General features: G+C 43.4%; 1 protein-coding gene across 2 annotated transcripts in view; it reads left to right on the forward strand.

The window, feature by feature from the left end:
• Window positions 1-6421: 6421 nt before the first annotated feature.
• Window positions 6422-23130, forward strand: part of PRELP (proline and arginine rich end leucine rich repeat protein) — a 35345-nt gene continuing 18636 nt past the window's right edge. The window contains exons 1-2 of one of the 2 annotated variants that reach the window (XM_084853170.1): window positions 6422-6600; window positions 7861-7986. The gene's annotated coding sequence lies outside the window, so the exon portion shown is untranslated. The remainder of the gene's footprint in view (window positions 6601-7860; window positions 7987-23130) is intronic. The other variant, XM_084853169.1, reaches the window with a different exon arrangement.

Below are 23130 nucleotides of genomic sequence, written 5' to 3' on the forward strand. Positions count from 1 at the left end.
AAGATCCTCGTATTTCTGTGTTGGTGAAGTACGTGTGTGTGCATACACATGTGACTGAGGACACAGCAACACTTTAAAACACCTTTTGTGTGGTTTTGCACTTCATAGTTCCTCCAGCCAGCAGCTTATTGGGGGGAAACCGAGAACTAGGTACAAGCTAAAATCCATATCATTCCAAGAGCCAACATTCAGTTTTGGTGAGGCATCTATATTCTTGAGATGTATCATTTATATTGGAATAGCATTGTGTGTCTGGTAACTAGACACAATATCCTTTTCTAGGCTGAAGTGCATGGTGCCAAAGGCAGCTAATGGACTGCCTGGGGGACTTTTCAGAGCTATTTGAATTCAGAATGTTTGGTTCAAGGCAATTTAGCTGATGATAAGAAAAGAAACCCCCTGATGGTCTGGGGGAGGCAGGAAAAAATGATGGGTGTGAACAACAACAACAAAAGCCCATTTTAGGTCAAGCATCACTTCACAGTCAACAAATGGAAAAGCCATATGTGTCACAGATGCCTGAGAAGACCTACCACTTTGAAGAAGAGGTAGAAGGTCCATGGGGATCAGACATATATGTGCATTGATGTGCAAACTCGGTGTTAAACAGTACATCATATGCAGTACATGTGCGTGCATTGCCCAGTGACTTTATTGCTCGTATGATATTTTCAGTGCACTGGTTTTGTGAGCTGTTCCTCAGTATGTGGCAAGTGTTTCGGGAAAATAAAAAAAAACACCCCAAAGTCCACGGACTCTGTGCGGCCTGGGGGGTCACTCCGCAGCAGATTCTGCAGGTTGGATTCTTAGAAATCCGAGCTGATTTTAGTCCGTCTTGAATTTCTCCAACATCCCTCATCTTACGGCACTGCTGTGGGATGCCCCTTTGCTTTTGTTTTTTCCCTGCCTCGCTCATTCACAGCTGCACGGATGTTAATGCTTTGCTTTTCCCCAAATGAGCCTGTGCTTTGGGGAGACTGTTGTTCCTTTGAAATCTCCACTTCTGCCCTGAAACAGCTGGCTAAAATGTCTACTCAGAAGTAATTCTCATGGACTTGTACTGCACTTACTCCGCACAGAGCCGAGAGGGATGAGGAAGGCTACTGTTCTGAATCTGTGCCTATCCGGAGATGGGAGCTTCTCTAAAAGGTTAAAAGGTTTAAAAGGGGCTTTGTTTTTCCCCAAATGAGCCTGCGCTTTGGGATGACTTCTGTTCTTTGGAAATCTCCTCTTCTGCTCAGAGGACAGCCCAGTAAACATGTTGACTCAGAAATAATTCCCATTGACTTCCACTGAGGTTCCACCCCTTCAGAGCCACAGAATTGTGAAGGCGAGGTGGTGAGGAAATAAAAAGAAAAGGGCTGGGCTGGGGGGGCTGCTGAATCCTCCTCCTCCTTCCAGGGAAGGGCCTCTGTGGAACCTGGGGTGCCACTGACTTGGGAGAGAGAGGCGCTGCGGGTTCTCCATTGCACCATCTGCTTTTTCAGCCCGCATGGCCTGGCTGCTCCTGGTGAGCACACTGCTTGGGGACGCTGGAGAGAGGAAGGTACCTGGAGGTGCGCACACGCACCCACGCACACGCATGCACGCACACACTCCTCTCCCTCAATCTGGGCACTGACTGTGGGCATCTCTACACCAGCCTACAATCCTGCATTTAAAACGGGGCTTTCTGCTTCCATTTTAAATGCAGGATCATGACGACTCCCCTTTTCACATGCTTCCTTTCCCCCCTCCCCTTTCCCCCTCCTTCTCCCCATATCTGAATCTTCCATTATCTTTCATTGATCTCACTCCTCTTCTTACCACTTTCCCTCTTTTCACTGAGGGAACTGAAGCGGAACACAAGGGGGTAATTTGATAGCTCACTATCTGTGACCTATTTAAAAACAGAACAAAGGGCATTTAGTGCAGGAGACACCTTGGAGGGTCAGGCGTCATGTAAAAAGCCCGCAAACTTCCATGAAGGAGCAATCTCAATCGCAGGATAAAAGCGCCTTGTGAAGAAAGCCTTGCACTGCACTTAAGAGTTTGAGAGAAGAGGAGGGGAGCTTGTTGATGCCATGAGGCATGTCTGCAATGCAAAGGGGGTCCTTTTGTTGGGGGATGTCTGCAGTAATTTGCTGCATCTGCTGTGGAAGGAGCAAATCCAGTTAAAAACAGAATTGTGTTGGAAAGCGTCTCCATTTAGATGGCCCCCTGAACTCATTTGAATCCATTGAGGAATTGTCTGACATCCCTACCTACAATCGTATTTTTGGTTGGAAAATTATCTGGAGTGCAGTGCACTGGTGGGGGAAGGGCATGTGTTGGTCTGCCTCAGACAGCAAAATGTCTTGGGTCAGTCTTGAGTACATGCATTGAACGGGGCATGCATGGTCTGAATCACTGGAAGCTGAATGTATTCTAAGCTGAGCTCTCAGTTTGCTGTGCTGTGCAAACTTGGATTATGTGAAGCATCTGGGAAAAACTAAAAAATTGAAGGTGATGGTTTCATCCCTGCTCGGCTTGCAAATCAGTTCACATTTACTGTGCTACTGCAAAGCAGCAATGGTGTTAGAGGCAGTGGCTTGCTAAATGGAGATGGACACATGCTCCATGTGCCTCTGTGCATTCTCAGAATGTGTGGAAGGAGGAGCATAGCAACGTTCCCTAGCCCTGGGGTAGGAAACATGGTGCCTGTGGGCACCGATGCACCTGCAAACATCTTCCTTGGTGTCCACCAAGGTGTCTTACCCCTCCCACTTAAAAAAAACAAACAAACACATTTTCTTAGTGGCAGCTGGGATTGCTGTGCAATAGGTTACTGTTGGTGCTGAAAACTTGGGGTTCAAATGAATTGTTTAGTGTGTTGGGGCACAGATCTCACCTCTGCCTTGGACTCAGTCTTTTGGGCCTGTTACTTGCATTTGCCATGCCTCCCATGGCAGCCATTTTGTGGTGGTGCTCAGACTAGTTTCTCAATTGGCCAAATGTACCAATGGCCCCAAAAGGTTGCCTACTGCTGCTCTAGATCACCCCCAACATCCTCACCCTTGCCAGCTGCAGCCTCAGACTTGTGCACATTGAATGGAAGGACTGAGGGGGGAAATCTTCACATGTTCACCTGAACGCACATAGGAGCCTCTACGTGGCTGGGGAAACTGCATGACTGGGGTCCCTGATCACATTGAGGATTCTAAGTGCATTTAGCCAAATCAGAATCAGTGCACTCAGCTCAGTGTGCTAACGTCTGAGGCTGCAGCCAGTGGGGACAAAGTCACTGGGGGGCAGGGCTGGCATGCACAGTTCTGTGCCTCCCTTCATGTATCCTCAGCAAATGCTTGAATGACTCTCTATGCATGCTAAATCCACCCAGCCCACATCCACATGATTCCAGTTTGTCCCATGTGCACTGTCTATTTTGGTTTTAGGTGGCAGAGAAAGGAATGATTTATGGTCCAATGGAAGCAAATGACAAGCACCCTACATTCTTTAATTCCACACTGATAAATGTGACCAGTGGTAATTTTCACAGACCAGTGATAGCCCACTGGTAGCCCACTGGCTGAATCTGACCCACAAAGAAGTTTTATCAGGCCATCTTCTAGCCGTATTCAGTTTCAATCAAAGTATAATAAAAATTTTGCTCACCATTTCATTTGTAAGGATGTTTTTTAAAGCTGCATGAGAGAACAAGGCATGTGGCATCTATAATGCCCTATCTTGCTTTTGGATTTTTATGTAATGCCAGCCTGTTCTAGGTCCACAGTTATGTGCTCCGTAACTGGAATGTTTTTCCTGCTTGGTGGCATGCACTATTTCAGATTTCAGTGCAGGGGATCAAAGAGATTTGCGGGGGGAGGGGGACACATTCGCCTTCACCTCCATAATGGTGTCTCTGAGTTTGCCATCCCTGCACTAATTAGAAGGATTTCTATGAGCTAGTGTCTCTTTTGAGCGGGGCTTAACATGAACCGGATAGTTCATTAGCTTGCACAAGCTTGAATGGAAAGAAAGAAACATATCCAATGGTAGGCAAGGGCTGCCTCCTACAGCAGCTTGCCTAGTAAGGAAATTAGCCCTGAAGGGGAGGAGGGGAAAGAAGCCGACAGAAGGAGATCATGCCAGTGCTTTGGGAAAATCATCAAAGCCAATGGGGCACCAGTTATATAAATCTGCATGGACAATCCCACAGGAATGTCTTTCAGTTTCCTTGAAGAGAAAGCGCCAAAGAGCTCATCGAGGGCAGGGAGCTAGATTTGAAAACGATGCATACAAGAAAAGGAGAGAAAGCGCCCTGCCAAAGCAAGCCCTTCTCTCAGGGAGCCAGCTGTTCTGCACTACCAGCCAGTCCATGTTCCCCCACTCCAATTATTAAGGGCTATTTACACTATAAAGAAGGAATATTTGCTATGGGAGTGCTGGAGCAAAGAGCCATAGCGTGAGACCAGAGGAGAAAGATGGATACCGGCACTCCAGCTTCCCTATCTTCAGTCTTGTCCCTCTTCCCTTCATATTTATGAGCTCCGTTGAGATCTCCAGTGAAATGCTGGACTGTATGAAAATGGCAAAAGGGCCAATACATTGTTGCATCTGAGTTCAGGGTGTCCCAATGACTGTTCCTTCTAAAGTAGGCCGAGTCCAGAAAATGATTCACCTTTGGCAGTATGTACAAAATGGATGTCTTAAGAGCAACAACACATTGCCTGCCCGTGTGAATCACAGCTGCAATTATTGCGACACTTTCTTGGCAACTTGATTGAGCCATGGGTGCTCTCCCACTGCAAATCAGTGAGACTCCAAAATATTTAACTTAAATTGGATCATGCGCCAAGATGTATCATTCAGGACATGGCTATAAATATTTCTTGTAGTCATGAAAAAAAGATTTGCAAAGCAATCAGTTTGGGTGCTTCCCAGGCCATGTATTTAAAACTTTGGGAGAAGTGGAATTTGAGTCAGTATCACGAACAAAGTCCTGAATTGTCCTACTTTTGTTCTAATAAGTGACTATGCAAAGCAAACATTAGTGCATCACATTCTTGCATATGTCCCCAAATTGATTATCAAAATGTCAGTCCTAATTTTGGAGTGCATGATACCCATTTTTATGTCATGTTATGATATTCTAATGTGTGTGAGGGGGGAGCTATAATTAATTCCAAATTAATTCCATTGAAATAATTTCTAAAATATGGCAGATCTCTGGTCATGGGTATCTAGTGTTACTGGAAACTGATGTGAGCTTCAGTTCTTATGGTAGAACCAGTCACGGTGTAAAAACAAGAAGAATTTTGCCTGATGGTTTTACTTTATTTTACTTTTACGTGGACAGTATCATGCACAGAGAATCAGTTAGCAATGTAGTGGGGTAATTTGCCCTAATTACTCTGTTGCCCACTGACATTTATATAACTGAAGCAGTTAAAAGATTCATCCTGAAAAATAGGATCTTCATTCCCTATTGATGTTATTTGTTTTTCCTTTTGGCAGCAGCCAAAATCCATCATTGACGATGTTTCTAACCTTCACAGGTGTTGACTTCTGTGGCAGTGCAACAAGATCCCTTCAGGTCTTCCACTGTTGATTTCCCTTCCCTCTCCACTCCAGAAATGGACAGATGCCTCACTGTGATCAGAAACTTCTATTTCCATGCATACTCCTTCATCTAGATCAAACATGTCCTTTAGTGGGACCCATTTATTGGAACTCCCTCCCCTGGACAGCTTGCCAGACCTCTTCCTCTTGGTCTTTCGAAGAAAGCTAGTCAAGACCTGCTTTTATTTCAAATGGTCCTTGAGTGAGCTAAGGTGTTAAGCTGCTCTTAAATTATTTTACTACTGGGTTATCAGTTTTATTGCTGTGGCGCTGTACTATAGTGGACTTGTGCAAATACAAAAGTAGTTATTTTGCTTTCAGAAATAATACCCCATTTTCCCTGCTCTAAAAACCCCCCAGGAAAACCCCCCAGCTTTTAATAGCTGAGCAGGCAAATCCTGACATTGTCAATATTAATGACAAAACGGTAAAGTAAGCAATTACATTTGGAAGGTGTATGCACTACTGCCATTCATTTTAAAACAGAAGAATACTATTTATTGATCTTGGCTGACATTTCCTTCTGGCTGCTTTGAAATCAAAACCTAGGAACACTGATTTACTGTAATGTTGGGAGACGACATCATGCTTATAGAGAGTGAAAGCTCCAGAAGTTTTTTGTTTAAATGTGATTTGTTTAATAACACTGGCGAGGTGCTCTCTTCCCAGGCAGAAGGAAATGTTATTACACATGAGTCTTTCAGCAGGCAGGCATGCAGAAGGATGTGTGTGTGTGTGTGTGTGTGTGTGTGTGTATTAAAAGCTGAGGAGTTTGGCTGCCAGAGAAAGACGTTATTGTTGTGACTTTCTCCTCCTTCCCTCGCTCCCACCCACCCTCTCTGAGAGATTCTCTGAGGAACAGAACCAGAGAAAACACACACAGCTTGGAGGAGGCTCATTTGTGTCAGAACCGGACTGGAGTGAGGAGGAGGAGGAGGAGGAAGAAGAAGAGGAAGAGGGGAAGGAAGAGTCCTGGAAGTTAAAACACACACAGGCAGGAGGAAGGGCAGGTTGCAACAGGTAAGCTCTGGGCAGGTGTCCTACTTGGGAATGGCCTCACCTAACAAAAATCTAGAAGGCACCTTTTTTTTAACCAGTGGTCAGTGGTCAGATGGGACCTTTTACTATCTATCTTCTCTTTCATGTCATTCAACAGGTATTTCATATCTGGTTCTTCAAAGGCTGCTTTTATTTTGGGTGGTCACAAGAGTTCTGTCATACAAAGCGGGAGGGGGAGTCACTGCATGTGGCAGTAGTAGTGGTTAAAATGCTGAAGCTGTTTCCATGGCAGCAGAATTTAGGGAACCCCCTTTTCTCCCATGTGTCGCACACACCCACATACATCTCTTAGGCTTACAGCCGACACAAGGAAGAACACGATGAGCATTTCAGATGTCTCACCAGCAGTAATACAGATTCATTGAACAGACACAATCAGAACTTTAAAGAGGGGTGTGGGGAGGGGGAGACAGATTCCAAGGATGTGGGTTTTACTATTAAGAAAGGAATATATATCTTTCTTCTTCTTAGCAGCATTTATTCATTCTACTTGCGCTCTATGTAAAGCATTCATTTGCTGTTTTGTATCACAGTTCTAAACGGTTTTGGGGCGGGAAAGAGTTTTAGAGTCCCTAAATATTTAGTAATGATGATTCCATTCTTTGTCACACTCTGATATCTGAGAACATCTTGTGGTGTTCATTTCCTCTAGAGGGAAGGAATACACATTCTTTTCATTCTGGGAGGTGGAAGATTTAAGTCTATGGTGAAGGAGTGTGCTGCATTCGCTGCTGTTGTCCCAACTGGCTGAATTTCAGAAGGGAAGAATCAAACATTCATATACTCAGAGGCTATATTCCCAGTTCCAGTCCCCAAAAGTTTTTATACTCTTAAAGGTGGGAACACATATGGTGACTGATAGGACTTAAAAAACGTAGGCTTCAATCCTGTACATATTATGTGGGAGTAAGTCCCATTGAACTCAATGGGGCTTACTTCATGCATAGGATCACACTGTTACACATCAACATTAACATACTTGGAAGCAAGTCTCATTGATTTCAATACATTTTACTTCCAAGTAATGGTCTGTAGAAAGACTGCCTCGAACCTTGGTCTGCGTCATCACCAACTTCCCAACGTAAACTTGAGGAAAGTTACTTACAGCGTAATCCCATACTTCTCTACTGAAGAGTAAGTCCCATTCAGTTCAATGGAGCTTATTCCCAGGTTTGTAGACATAGGGTTGCAGTCTTAAGTCTTTATATGATTCGGTTTCAGATATAAGGACTGAATTCACAGTTCCTTAGGGAACACATCCCTGAATCAACACAGAGGCATGTATTTGATGTGATTGATCAAAGGGGTCAAAGGGATCTATCTGACAGCCCATTTCAGATGCCTCAGGTACATATGCTATTCATTACTATCTTTTCTTGTGGAGATGAGGGGGTGAGGAGGGAGAGAACTGAATGGACAACTCAGTTTGAATCCCCTGGGCTCATTGCATATATACTTTTGATATATATATTTCTTTAGAACCCTCCCTGAATAAATAGGTTGGGGGGTGTGTGTGACTGCGATATCCTCCCATTGAATCCCAGAGATTTCCTTAGGAATTAGAGCAACCAATCCACTTTATTCAATGTTTGCCCATTGCACTGAAAGAAAAGCCCACTGAAGTAGGCTTATGAGACAACCCCCCCACCCCATGACCGCAATCAACAGCATCTCCATTTTTGATGTGTTTAGAAAGTCATGTGCCTGCCAGGGGTGGGGGAGATCTGTTTTCATGCTGCATGTGTACTTTTTACATTGCCCTTCCTACTGGAATAGAATCCAACTCATGTGATTTGGTCAGAAATTAGGTATACAGAAGGGGGAGGTCTGGAGCCGTTTCTTCCACCATGAAAAGGGGGAGAATAGATGAGAAGAACATAAGCAATCATGAGATAATATTGTGCAGGCACTCATCCTCTGCGGGAGAGGGGAGAGATCAAGCAGCAGGGCTGAATTATAGACAGTGCAAACATATCAGAAGTACAGGACCTGGACAGCTAGCGCTCTGGAAAGCCTCCTCTGTTCTTTGCAACTAGCAAAGAGTGACCCAAGAAATGGAACCAAGCAAATTCCAAAGATATCTGTGGTGCAATGTCTGTGGCAAGACTAAGATGTATATGGGGACAGCCAAATATCAAAAGGAGCAGGTTCACGGTGTGAGCTGTTCTAAATCTCATCTCATTCACAAACTCACTAGGTTTGTTAGCCGTTATTCCCTCAGCCTGAGCCATTGCAAGGTGGGGGATAATACTGACCTACCTTACAAGGCTGTTGTGGTTGAACACCTGAAATGAGCTACATAAAAATATTTATTATTGTCATTTGTTGCTGTTGAGAGCTTCACCAGCACCTCTCATGGAACATTATTTATTCTATAATTATTGCACTTATATCCTGCCTTCTTCCCCTTTGCAAGGAACCCAAGCTGGCTCCTCTCCATTTTATCCTCACAACATCCCTGTGAGGTGGGTTATCCCGAGAGTCAGTGACTGGTCCAAAGTCACCCAGTGAGCTTCATGGCCAACTGGGGACTAGAACTCAGATCTCCCATGTCCCAGTCCAACACTCTAACCACAACACCACTACTGGCTTTTATTTAGGTGTTCAGGTAACTTGTTTCAGCATTGCCCATCATTGCTTCAGCCTTTAGCCTTCACTCCCAAATTGTGTATGCTAAACTACAATGCCAGCCCAAGAAAGCAGGAAATTTCCACCTAGAAATATGATCTCATATCAGATCAGCTCAGGGGAAGCTGTGGTGTCTGTCAGAACAGAAGTAGCAGGAGATACTGACAGCCCAGCTGACTTGAATTTTTACCAGTTCTCATTTTATATTGTGAAGCTGAACAGAGAAAAGAGAGTTTTCCCACCATATTTGTGCACTTTGGCTTGGAACTGTATATGTAACAAATCAAGCATTTACCAAAGGGTTCTGTGTGTGTGTGTGTGTGTGTGCACGCACATGTGTGTGTTGCAATATAACAGGAATTAAACAGCCAGTTGATTCCAGATGCTTTCTGTACAGGAAACACCCTATCTATACGCATGAGCAGAAAGCCTATTCTGCAGAAAAGGGCTGTGGCTTCTTCCTTTATCCACCCCACAAATAACTTGGATTACTTAATGGTATGATGGCTCTAGCCCAGTGCAAACACTCCTGCTTGACTGTTCAATCCTTGCAGAGTGTGTGGGATGATATAGTCTTCAGCATTACCTCTCTCTACTGTTCCAATATCTTTTGGAGATGGCAGAGAAAGTGCCTTTGACAGACTATTTTACCAAGGTGCTGCTATTACGTCCAAGTACATCCTACGTGGATTGTACTGCAGCCATTATAAGATGAGGAGTACAACAAGGTAGTCAATTGACATTGACAGCTTCTTCTGATAGGGAGAAAGTCTAGACTACTCAGTAAAATATATAAAGTTCTGCAAATGGAAATTGATTATACGTATTAGACAAGCACACGGAATGTACAGTCTTTACTTTGGCTTCACAACATGTTTGGTTTGTGGTTGTTCTCTCTCTCTCTCTCTCTCTCTCTCCAGAATATGAATGTTTTTGTCATAGGCTGGGAAAGAAGGATTATGACTCATATAAACACTGGAAGGCAAAAGAGGTATGAAAGCAGATAGCTAAGGCCTGAATGTTCTGGCCAGAGTCCAGAATCTGTGCTGACAGAATGATGAGCGCCAGTGTTCAACTACTAGAAGCCCTAGCCAGACTATAGTCTTAATTTCTAAGGGCCAAACTATATGTGGCAGCATATATAGCTTTTTTTGTTTTTAAGTTCCCACATGTAAAGTGGGATCTGGGGTTGCAATTCGGGGGTGGGTGGATGCTGAAGATCAGAGGGGCTGTAGCTCAGTGACAGAGCCCATGCTTTGCATGCAGAAGGTCTCAGGTTCAATTCCCAGCAATTCCTGGTAGGGCTAGGAAAGACTCCTGTCCAACAGCAGTCAGTAGACAATATTGAGCTAGATTGATGGATGGACTTGGTGTAAAGCAGCTTCATGTCTTCACGTGCCTGCTATGATCTTTCACTGAGCAGCACCTCCCTGTAGGGTAGCCATGTGTCCTACTTTACAGTCCTCTTCTTGAAGGGCCGCTAGGGCCACCTCTGTTTGAAGACAGCCTCCATTGGAAAGAAAAGCCTTTCAAGTCTGATAAAGGCCCATAAGAAGGGAGAGCAGGGAGGGGCCTTGAAGGTGCCCATCCACCGTTAGCACCTGCACAGCAGACTCAGCAGGCACACAGGTCACAGTCTTCCCCAGTGAAGTGAGAGGGATTGTATTTTTGTTTAAATTAAAGCAATTTTTTTCTAAATTTGCATCTATACATAGCGCATATGCAAATTTTATTCAGATCAGTGTCCTCTTTCGTTGGTGGTGTATTTCGTCTTTGTTGGCAATGCAGAAGTGGCCACCACACTCCCCCAGGCCAGCTGGGAGGAAGATGATTTTGGGGGTGCAGGCTACAGGGGGAAAAGTGGAAGGTAGAAGGTTCTGGGCCCCCATTTGCACTTACATCATGCCCTACTCCTAATATAACTGGGCAAACCTGTGCTTAAAGACATCGGTCTGGTGCCATAACATGCTGTTTAGCCCTAAGCCTCCATTATTAGTCACATTCCTCCAAGGAGCCAGGGTGGGGTACGTGGGGACTGTCCCATTTTATCTTCAAAACAACCCTGCAAGGTAGGCTATGCTGAAGGGTAGTGACTGGCTCAGTGAGCTCCATGGATGAGTAGAGATGTGAACCCAGGTCTCTCTGGTCTTAATCCGACACTCGGTCCACTGCACTAACTCTGCTTAACTGAAACACATCTATAGAAGTAAATCCCACTGGAATAACGGGGTTTAGAATCTGGGTACGATTCGCCTGTCAAAATCAGCACTTATAATAGGCGAACTGTAGCTGAAGTACTGTACATCTCCTACACTTTCTTTTTTGCCTTGTAGTCACCCAGTCTTTCATTTTTTTTTTGCACATTATATTTTCTTTTGAATTATGGTACTATATGGCATACCACCCCTGTTCAGACTTTGTAGCTGTCACCTCTACAAAACAAGCAAGAGAATGGGGCCCAGCTGCTTTTTTTCCCCTTGTCAGCGGACCTGAGAGTAAGAAGATACCCCCCACACACACACCCTGAAATTGAGAGAAGAGAGAAGAGGACTTGAACAAGAAGTATCTTCTCATTCATATGACTTGGTAATTCCCACCGCTATTAGTTTACCAGCTGGGTGCAGGAAGCTAGAGAGAGACGGGAACTCCAGATTGTAGTTCATGCATTCTGGTTCATCTCAGTTTGTTTGAATTGCTTCTGCTCTGGCTGGACCTCCCTTCACAAAGTGAGCATGGGCGTGTGCACTAGAGTGTGTCCCGGGGTGCTTCAAGATGGAGGGCTGCTAGCACTGCCACTGTGAATGTGTTGTGCAGCTATTCCACCATTCTCTCCTTAACAGATTTTCTGTGGTAAGAAAAAAGATAGAAGAGGAAGCAGGAGAACACGGAAGAGTTACAAATGGAATACAATGTTGCAAAATTCCATGAATGAGGCAGGGGAATTGCACTATAAAAGCCTCTGGAAGCCCCACTCCACCCAAAGGATACTCTGCACTTTGCAAATTTTTATTCTTCCCAGGGAATGGTTTATAATTCACAGTGCTATTTGGTGTACAGCTAGCCTAGCTGCAGGGGATTACAACTAGGGCTGAGCACCGCTTTGGCCTGAGGCCCAAGCCCCAAGTCGAAGCAGGCTGCTTCGGGTCACTTTGAACCCCTTCCGAAGCAAAGCAGAGGGGGCACGAAGCAACCCGGAGCAGGTCAGGGGTTCTCCGAAGCACTCAAAGCTTCGGCACCCCCGGCCCAGCTGTGCTGGAGCCTCCAGGTCCTTACCTGAGCCACCCACCGCCATCACCTCCGTCGCTGCTGCCTTCTCCACCTCTGACTTCTCCACCACCGCCATCGCTGCCTTCTCCTTGTCCTCTGCCTCCACCACTGTCATCGCTGCTGCCGCCTTCCCCTCCTCCGCCACCACCATAATTGCTGCCGTCACCGCCGCTGCCAGGTCCTGAGGCCTGGATGTGCCAACTGTTATTGCAGGGAGTCACCATTTTAAAAATAGCAACTTCCAGGAACTTCCAGGGGGTTGCCATTTTAAAAATGGTGACTCCCTGCAATAAGAGTCGGCGTGTGTCCAGACCTCAGGACCAGGCAGCAGTGGCGATGCTGGTGTCAGCGGAGATGGCAGCAGCAAGGAGAAGGTGGTGAAGGCAGAGAAGGCAGCGGCGGAGAAGGCGGTGGCGAGGAGAACGCAGCAGCGGAGGTGGCAGCGGTGGTAGAGGAGAAGGTGGCAGCGGAGAAGGCGGCGGCAAGGTAAGGAGCTGGGGGGTGCACGGAGGTGTTGGGGGGGACCTGAAGTGGGGTTCGGCATCTGAATCCCTGTTTGGGTTTGGGGCTGAGTTGGGTCAGCCCCCCCCCCCGAATCATCCTTAGCCAAATCGGGCCCGCCTCCGAAGCTGCAAAGCAGCTTCCGAGTCAGATCTGGGGGGGGGGGGAGTCCCTGCACAGCCCTAATTACAAGTAGAATTTAAAAATGTGTGTAAATTCATAATTTATACAAATACTAGCCCACTTAAGACAGATTTTCAAACAATAGCACAGTGATAAAATGATGGAACTGTGTTTACAGTATTATCTCATTTATATACTCAACAACCCTATGAGGAGATAATTTAATATGCCCATTTAACTGTTGGGGAACTGATGCAGAAAAAAAGAACAATTTGTCCAACCACCCAAAAAGAGATGAAAGTTGGACAGGATTTGAAAATAGGTCTCCCATCACATTGTGTCCCTGAGTCAAGAAAAATTAAATATATACACCTCCTTATTTGTAACTAAGGCCCATATAAAATTTCATACAAACAACAAATGGCATGGAGGCTGTTTGAAATTGAATTGTATGGGAGCCTTGCCTTGCAATGAGCTATTTGTGTGCAATGGCTGTCTGCGCACATAGCTCATAGCCACACAGATTGCTCTTCAGGAGTGCCAACAGGAATGTTTTGTGATGCCACCCTGCCAACAGCCACCCTGTAGATTCAGTTTCACCCAGCCTCCATAAAGTCTATTATTAATGTGAAATAGGCAGGGCCTACAACAGATGTTGGGAACAGGCCATCTCCACACAAGTCCTCCCTCCACTCCCATTCCTATTCTCCTGAGCCAGCACTCAGAGCAGATCCAGGGTGAAGCCAAATGCATAACTAACATTACAAATGTTCTCCCCTGAGAAGGAAGCCTCCATACAATGGAAGAAGCTATTTGAATATATAGGCCATCTTTAGAACAGAAACAAATCTGACTTTTCGAAGTCAGACATATAAGCCTTTGAGAATTTTAAAAACATAACAATTTTTGATAATGGAAGAATCTAGGAAGTTAGTCATCCAGTGCTTAAGTTTTCCATTAAAATAAAATCAAACGCTTGTAGCCCATTGATTTAGGCCAAGGATGGTCACCTTCTGTATATTCAAGGGCCAGTCTACACTCCAGACAATGGTCTGGGGGCTGGAATGATATGTTGCTGACCCACTCAGGCTCCATAATAAAGTTTTCACCATCTTGTAGTAAGGGCTTCACAGTTATGGAGCATATGTTATTGGGCATAACATTACTTAGTGCAACTATACATATACAAAACCAAAAAGCTGTATAACATATAGAATACTTTTGTTCCTTAAAATGTTTCCATAGATTTTGTGATTTTTGAGTTGGCTTAATAAAGGTATTACGTTATATGGATTTTGGAATTTTTCTTCAATACGGCTCTCTTGGTTTTTGGTTTCTTACAACATTCTTCCTTAGTATTGAAGCAGCAGCCAAACCTCTTGGCAGACCTTGGTAAAATTTTGGTATGGTCACCAAGACCATATAAAATTGTCTTGGGGATGGATCTAGCACAAGGGCTGCCTGTTGGCCACGGCCACCCCTATTTAGGCAGTGGCATTTAGATATGACTTTCTCTGAATTTCACTTGAATGGGTTTAGTATATAAAGCTTGCTTATTTGCAGTCTTACTCTTAATTTTGCCATTCGTCCTTTATAATTTGCGTGCTCAGCTCACAATATGTTATTTCAGTGTTAAATCAGTAGACAAATGTGTATTGTATTCTTGAAAAAGCCCAACTACATAAATATAGAAATAAATGACATAGTCACAGATTACATCATCAGAAACTATAAAGTTCTAAGCTAATTCAAAACAGACTGGCAACTCTTTTATGACTAATGCCTCTAGGGGACCCCCCCCCCCCCCGGATGAGATGTTCACATTTTGCATGCAGCTATTTGTTCCAGATCTGTATTAATTCACTCTTACAACAAGAGATCCACTGGAACAAAGAAAGGAGAGTTAGAATGAAAAGTTGGTGTTACTAATAGAAGAAAATAGACTCAAGTTTTGTAGAAAGGCTCATGTTGATGAAAACGTTTTCTGAGGGGCCAGATAAGCATGACTTTAAATCCGTATATAGCAGCTATGTCTTATTCATTTTTACTCTAGAGTAGGTGGAGGGAGCCATGTTGCAGATATTAAAAGCTCCCCCCCCCCAACACATTCTAGGGTCCTGATCTGGATCACCCCCCATTTACTCTAGAGTAAAAAGAAAAGAGAGAGAGAGAGATGTAAATTAATGTCTGTTTTGGCCCTGAGTTGTTCACTATTTCACACACACACACACAGTTCACATGATAAAGGGGAAAGCAAAACTTTAGTATGTCTCTGCTGAGTCCAACACTCAACCATTTTTGGCTGGGATTAGTTCAACCCCCCCCCCCCCGAATGCCATCACTTTGATTGGATGCAGCAGGAACCAAAGAGTTCTAGGGTAAAATGAAGCAGATGGCAGCAAATACAGGGGAGGGGAGAAGGTACAGAATCTCTTTATGGAGAGAGTCAGTTACTCTGATGCCCAGGAATGTGTTAAGTTGGCTCAGCCGAAATATGTCAAAGGGAGCCAAGCTTTCCGCTAATGCAATATGCCAACAGTCCTGTGGTAAAAGTTCTTTCCCCCTGCCCTAGTCTCTTCTTCAGCCTCAGACAGAGATCTTGCAGTGTGTGTGTGTGTGTGTGTGAGAGAGAGAGAGAGAGAGAGAATTTGGGAGGTGGGAATGGGATTATTTGATGATGTAACAACAAATTAGGAAGCTGCCAGGCCATCATATGAAAATAAGGGGGGATCCTAGCAAACCATCTGCAGTAACTGGAGAAAGTGTACCCAGGTTTGCTTACTGACAGGTCTTGCCATTTCCCGAAAGATTTTCAGACGGTCCTTCTTGACTTCTGTCTCTGTCTACTGTGGTCCTTGGTGTTTGCTTGTTAGCTTAATGCTGTTGACATTTCCTCAGCACAGACGAAATAGGAACTTGACAGCCATATAGTGCTGTTTGTTAATAGGCATCAGTTGTCTGATGGAGAGGCTGGCTGGCTGGCTGTGCACATGATATCACTGGCAGGTCGATTTCTAGGTGTTTGCTGGACTGTTAATGACATTAAACACACTGAGGTTTGTCAACTCTGTTGGGAATCATCCCGCACAACATAGGCCCAAACTATTCCATATAAGAGCAAGCCATGTTTGAGCGTCTAATTCCTGGAAGCTTCCACGTGGTTTAAGAATCCTCAGCTATAATTCACATATTATTGACAATTTATTTATTCATTTATTTTATTACATTTATATCCCACCTTTCTTCCATTGTGGAACTCAAGGTGACTATATGTGGTTCCCAGCTGGTCTCCCCTCCAAGCACTGACCAGACTCAGACCTGCTTAGCTTCAGCAAGGTGGCTGCCTCATGTGCCTTCAGACTATGCCCTGGACAATGGTGGTACTAAACTGACATGCACACAACTTAAATAGGCTGAGGATCAGGATAGAATGAAAAAGAGAGAGTTCTCCAGTTGCTGAAAAAAATCATGTTATTCTTTAAGAGGCTTCTTATGTCCACTCAACCTGCTCCCTTGTTGCACCCAATTTTCACATACTGGAAGTCACATTTGCACAAGGGTTACATACATACAGCCCAACATACATCGGCTCTGTGCACGTTCTTTAACCTTAAAAATAAACAGTAGGGATCATGCATTCAGAGCATCCATGCATTAGGATATATGTGCAGAGGTCCCTGCATGCATGGGAACTCTAGCATGTGGAGTTTGGGCTTGGGGAAGGGTTGAGGCCAGAGGGTGCTTTGTGACCATCTGCACAGGACATCTGTCAGTCCTATCCACATGCAGAGATTTCAGAATTTTCAGAACTGAAGTTCCTTTGAAAATGCCCAGCTCGATCCCATTCCTGGGGCATATTCACATGTTTGGGATAAGCTCAACCCATTCGTGGGGGTGGGGAAAGAATTGGCCATGCTTACTCTGCCCCCAGCCTCCATGCATTTGCGATAATGAGCATTTCTACACCAGGCTAAAATCTTGCACCCTTACTTGGACTTCTGCTTCCGGATTGCTTGTGGAATTAAGATCAGCTCCTTTTCATGTGGCTTCATCGATTTCCCCCCCCCCTTTTCTGGGCAAATTCTATATGTTTCATTATACAGCCACTAGACGGCATTGCAATATAGGGTGACTCCAGAATTTCACCAGAAAGTTATTCTGCTTTGAAGTCCCATATCACATTTTCCCCATAGAGAATTAAACCCCTATAATCACCAGAAGGGACGGGAGGGGCCCTGGAGGTTGACAACATCATGTAAAGGGCCCACAAGAAACTGTGAGTGACCAATCATGAGTGCACAGTAAAAGCCTTGTGTAGAAATGCTCAACATCTAAATAGCATGTGATAGAATAAACTGGTGTAGCTACTTGACAATGCTTCAGTTTGATAGCATGGTTCAGAAAATACAGAGATGCCTTGCAACCTGATTCTTCCAACTTGGAGCCAAACAGGAATCTGGAATCCATGGGGGTAAAAACAACAACAACAACAACAGCTGTGTGAGATGGGAAAAAGTTTCAGGGGAAAAGCAACTTGGAGAGGAAGGATTAAGCGCTTCTGTTAACTAATCTTTCCTGGGGGTGGTTTGAAAAGAAGACGGGGGTTGTCAGGACTTTCTTATAGAAAGTTTTATCTGTAGTTTGTCCCACATATGATATATTAAGCTCATGATACACACACATATAAGCCCCAGGAAGCCTATGATGCATTGCATGGAACATTTCTCATTTAATGTATTGCACCAAACATTTACACACCATTGCACTGTTTGCAGTGACAGCTGCAGGAAGAACAGTAACACATGACAAGCAGTTGTAGTATGCAAAATTTGCATCTAAACATATAAATTAGTATACAAAGCTTGAAAGCAAATATGTGTCCTCCTCTTTTGTCCTCATTTTTTGGTGATGCATAAGTGTCCACCCTGCTTGTCTAAGACAGAACAAGATGTGTTATACAGACTTTCACACCATCCTGCAGTCTTATGGAAGTGTCTCCCAGAGCTCTGCTGAATTGACTTTAGTATTTAAAGCATGGCTACGACCTAATCTCCCTACTTACAGAATCCAGTCTGTTGACTTAACAATTCTATTCAAAGGAGGTCATTTCCTGTTAAATTCCATAAATGCCATTGTCATTGCCAATACCATACCTAGGTATTTTCATAAATGCAGCTTGTAACTGCAAGCCTGTTACCCACTCTAGCTAAGTAGTTATAACCACGAATTGTTGATTTCCAGGGCATGCCTCTTTTGTTATTGATTGGGGGGGGGGATCATTCTCTTGAGAGATGTCTTGCTTTTGGAGTTTTTCCCCCATAGAGAGGGAATTCTCTGTATCTGCTGTATACTTTCAGAACTCAACAAAACTCTAATATATTTGGATGCAGATTAAATATTTGGTGAAATAAATTATACGGTAGGCAAGGGCCTCTGCTGTATTCTACTTATTTTATCATACTTATATATGTTGGAATAGATTGCTATACCCACCCCCGCTTTTATTAATTTTTTTTCTAATACTTTTTATTCTACTTTTATCTTTATAAATGAACCAAAGAACACCAACAACATAATCATCTTCCACAGTTTCCAACATTACAGTATTCTTAAGAAGACCCATCAATAAAGAAATAGAGAAAAAAGAGAGAAAGAAAGGAGATAATATAAAAAGGAAAGAGAAGGGCAAAAAGGAAAACACAAAAACAGAGGAAAACAAAGCAAAATATAAACAGACGTTTACATAACAAACTTAAATTTAAACTACATTACACATAAATTTCAAATATCACTCTACTTAAAATTATACCAATCTTACAGGTCAATACAGCATAAGTAATCAATTTCAATATTGTATCTTCAGCTTATAACAAGGAAGCAAGCTTACAATTCATTTCCATTGGCCATGTTATGCCTTTATCTACTATATAATGATAAAGCTTAAGAACAACCAGCCAGAAATATTTACTAATCCTAGTATCATAATATTGATAATATTGATATTAATAATTAAAAAGAAAAGAAAGAGGTTATAAAGGATAAAAAAGAACAATCACTAATGTATTTTATACTATCTATATTTTAGATAGTATCATTTCTAAATATATCAATGAGTGTGCACATTTCTGTACACCCTCACACAGAAGATTTAAATACAGTATATCATATCCATTTTAAAAGAAGAAGAAAAAGGAAAAGGATGAAAGAAAAAGAACGGATATATATAATCAGCTATCTCTGGCCTAGCCTGGATCTTACAGACTAAACATAGCCAATTGACAAAACATGTTTGCAAATTCCAGTTCATGGGGCTGGAGCAGAAGTATCGCATGTTTTTCCGATTAGCCACGCCTCCACCATTTCGTGATTTAGAAACTTCTTCATCTGATCTTCAGAAAAAAATGCAAAGCGCAGCAGGATTACCCACCCACCCCGCTTTTAGATGAGACGCTAACTACACCCAAACTTTGAAAATTTCTTTACTTTATCGATTGTTTTGCTTTTGGATCAGCTTAATTTCATGTGAACGGACACCTTCCCCCCACCTCTTCCAGCTCCTAAATGACTGAGTTTATGTGATTATCTAATTCCTCCCACCACATTACAAAACATGTCAGGTTCAGAACATTTTTAATCCACAGAGATCTCATGGAAGCATGACCAAATTTTTTCAATATGTTTAACTTTGTGCTTATATGCAGCTGGGGGGGGGGGGCACCAAGTTGGTCATTTCTAGGGTTAAAGCTTCAATAGTTGGTGCTTCTATAACCTTCCATTTCTGCATGATTGGTCTTTTGATAGCAATGGTCACCCAGTGATTCCAGTGGGCTGTATAGGTGTACTGAAATTGCAGATGCATGGGATTGTTGTTGTTGTTGTTGTTGTTCAGTCGTTCAGTCGTGTCCGACTCTTCGTGACCCCATGGACCATAGCACGCCAGGCCTTCCTGTCCTGCGCTCTCTCTCGGAGCGTGCTCAAGTTCATATTCATTGCATCCGTGATGCTATCTAGCCATCTCATCCTCTGCCGTCCCCTTCTCCTTTTATCAAAGTTTACTAGTAACATCTTAAGCAATAAGGAACTGATTATACAGCACCAGGCCAGAGAACTGATGAAGAAGATGACAGAGAGACAGCCCTGTAAGCATTTCTGCAGCACACCTAATAAAACGATGTCATTACTACCAGGCCTCAGTGATCACTTGTTCTTGAGGGCACTATAAAAAAGAGGTAAGCTACTCAGGCTCCATTTTCCTAGATTGGTTTGAAATCCCCTACAGCTTAAAACATGTGTCTTTTCTCATTTCACAAGAGGGGAGCAGAGGCAATGTGCTCAGATGTGGAGAAATTTAACCTGTTGGTAGGATGCACAGCACAATGGGCAGAATGACCAGCCTATGCATTGCTATGCCACGCTGGAATTAATAGGGCAGGAGATGTCTTGTGCATGGCTGTTACAACAGGTAGGAGGAGGAGTGTGGCATATGGGTCAGAGTCAGGACAATTTGGCCCCCTGGATATGATTGGAATAGGCCTCTATGCTCTTTAATGAGTAGGTAGGCATATATGCTTATAACAGCCAGAAATACACCAGTCTCTTTCAGTTCCGCTGGGTTTGGGCTTTAGCAAGCAATCTGAAAGGACCATCTGCATATTTTTATGGGGAAGTTTGATACATGTATCAGTTGCTGCCAGAGTTGCAGTAAGTTCTAAGTTGAGGCAATGTGACCAGTGTGGCAAACTGTAGGCTACATTAGGAGCCGATTTATTAGCGGAATTAGTCAAAAGGGAATATAACATGCAACATGATACCATGATCTTAAAACTTGTGATGGGATTTGTTTTCAGATGTCTGCATATTTAGACATAGAATATACATGCAGTTGATCAAGTCACTTTGTGAAGCAACCCAAAGTAAGCAATGCAGACCAGATTCATAACTAGGGTCATGTGGCCACATCATAAACCAGAATAGCACCACTGATTAAAAAACTGGGGATTAATCGAGAATCAAAGCCCGGATGGTACATGATCAAGAGCCAGGAGATCAGAGCAGAGTCAAGCTAAAGGTCAGAGGTGAAAGCGCCAAGAACAATGACTGATGGATCATGACAATTTTCCAGTGTAGGTAGAACAGATACTAAGTTAGGGCTTAGAAAGGTCAAAGTTTAAAGTTAAACAATAATAATCCATATTTCCAAGTTTTAAACAGATGTTCCCACATGTGGGGAAATTTAAGTATCTCCCACCACCAAATCCTGTTTCAGGTCTATATCAGATAATGTCACAGTAATTCTCATCACCTTTGTCCTGGAGTTGGCTGAAACTATTTCTGAAAATATACAGTGCCATACTCTCATCTGCTTTTTCCTGTCTAGTCTTTCTGAAATAACTCTAACCTAGTCCATCTATTTCCAGTTTGTGTCAATTTTGCATTCAAAAGTCAGGTCCATCCCATTTCTCCATCAATCTGCAATTTTAAAAAATACATGAAAATTCACATTATTTTTAGTGTATTTTTTCACAAAATACACATTTTATCCTGAAATATGCTTTCGATGCAAATCTGGGGCTGATATTTGAGCCAAGAATTGTATCATAAAATTTGAAGAAGCACGAAAACTGAAGCATAACTGCATTCTGCATATTAGTCAGGGAAGTGCACATCTGGTCAGTTTGCTTAAAAATGCAGATGGAACAAAATCCTCAAGCATCCCTACTTCTAGTAACAGGAATCAGTACTGACATGCCAGTAATGAGATTTGTCCCACCTGATTCACGGATGCGTTGTTGGTTACCTTTTGTTGAAGGCGACGTTTGCCACCATAACCCTTCCACTTTCCTGCTGTTCAAATACAAATATCTGATATCTCTGACAGGAAACCTCAGATAGAACTCTGGAGCTGTCTCTCGCCCTGAGGTGCTCATCGAGGCATTCAAAATAAGCTGTATGCCCGCCTTTCCCAGTCAGGTGCCCTCCTGACATGTTGGACAGCAGCAACCATCACCTTCCACCTCATGCTGGGAGGTATAGTCCAACACATCTGGAGGGCACCAGGTTGGGTGAAGGCTACTTTATGCAAATACCAAGAATGTCCATGTACTCTCAATGTGACTCTACAAAGAGACTCTGAACAAACTTTCAGAGAAAGACCAAGTGACTTATTGAAGGTTACAAGGAAGACTGTGACAGATTATGGTTCTGAACTCTTTTCTTCTTTGCCCTAAAGAAATGTCTATTCCTGTTTTGCTAGCTGCTGCAGTTGAAAGCCTGGCAGCACCCATTAGACTCACATTGTCTTGTGAGTCAGCTTCCATATTAAACATAGATCACCAAGGCAATATTTCCATTGAACGTGTTCCAAAGCTGCAGTAAACTGTTTTGGCAGAATGTCTAATGGCTCCAGAGGCCCCTGGCACCATTTGAGGCTCCTAAGTTAATTACGCTCCGCTTGCAAATGGTTACAACTGGTAGAAAAAGTGTGATGCAGACTTCAGTGCAAACACTTGATGGCAGTGCTGTTAAAATATCTGTTTGTGATGAAGTGAAAATGTTGAGGTTCAAAACCATCAGAATTTTTTCAACATCTGTGGGAGGATCCTTGGAAGCCAAGAAAATAACCTCACCCACCTCATCACACCCTAGCTAGGCAATATACTTTTCTTCTCCATATGTTCCTACAATTTGCATTATCATTTGCCAGACAGATTGTGTCAGAGTATTCTCAACCTCAGGACTTCAGCACTGCTTCTACCTTGCTAAGAATTTTATAAGTCAATTGTTGCAAAAGCATTTGGCCACGAGAGACCTATTTTCTCCACATTAGCCTTCCTCAACCTGGTGCCCTCCAGATGTGTTGGGTTACAACTCCCATGGCTGGGAGTTGTAGTCCAACACATCTAGAGGCTGGGCAAGGCTGCTCCGCATGGTTCTCATGAGGATAATCACTGTGCCTTTTAGGAGCTAACTGCC

The sequence above is a fragment of the Heloderma suspectum genome, chromosome 4 (assembly GCF_057233095.1).
Source record: "Heloderma suspectum isolate Gila_16-S chromosome 4, 16-S_ref, whole genome shotgun sequence".
Taxonomy (NCBI): domain Eukaryota; kingdom Metazoa; phylum Chordata; class Lepidosauria; order Squamata; family Helodermatidae; genus Heloderma; species Heloderma suspectum.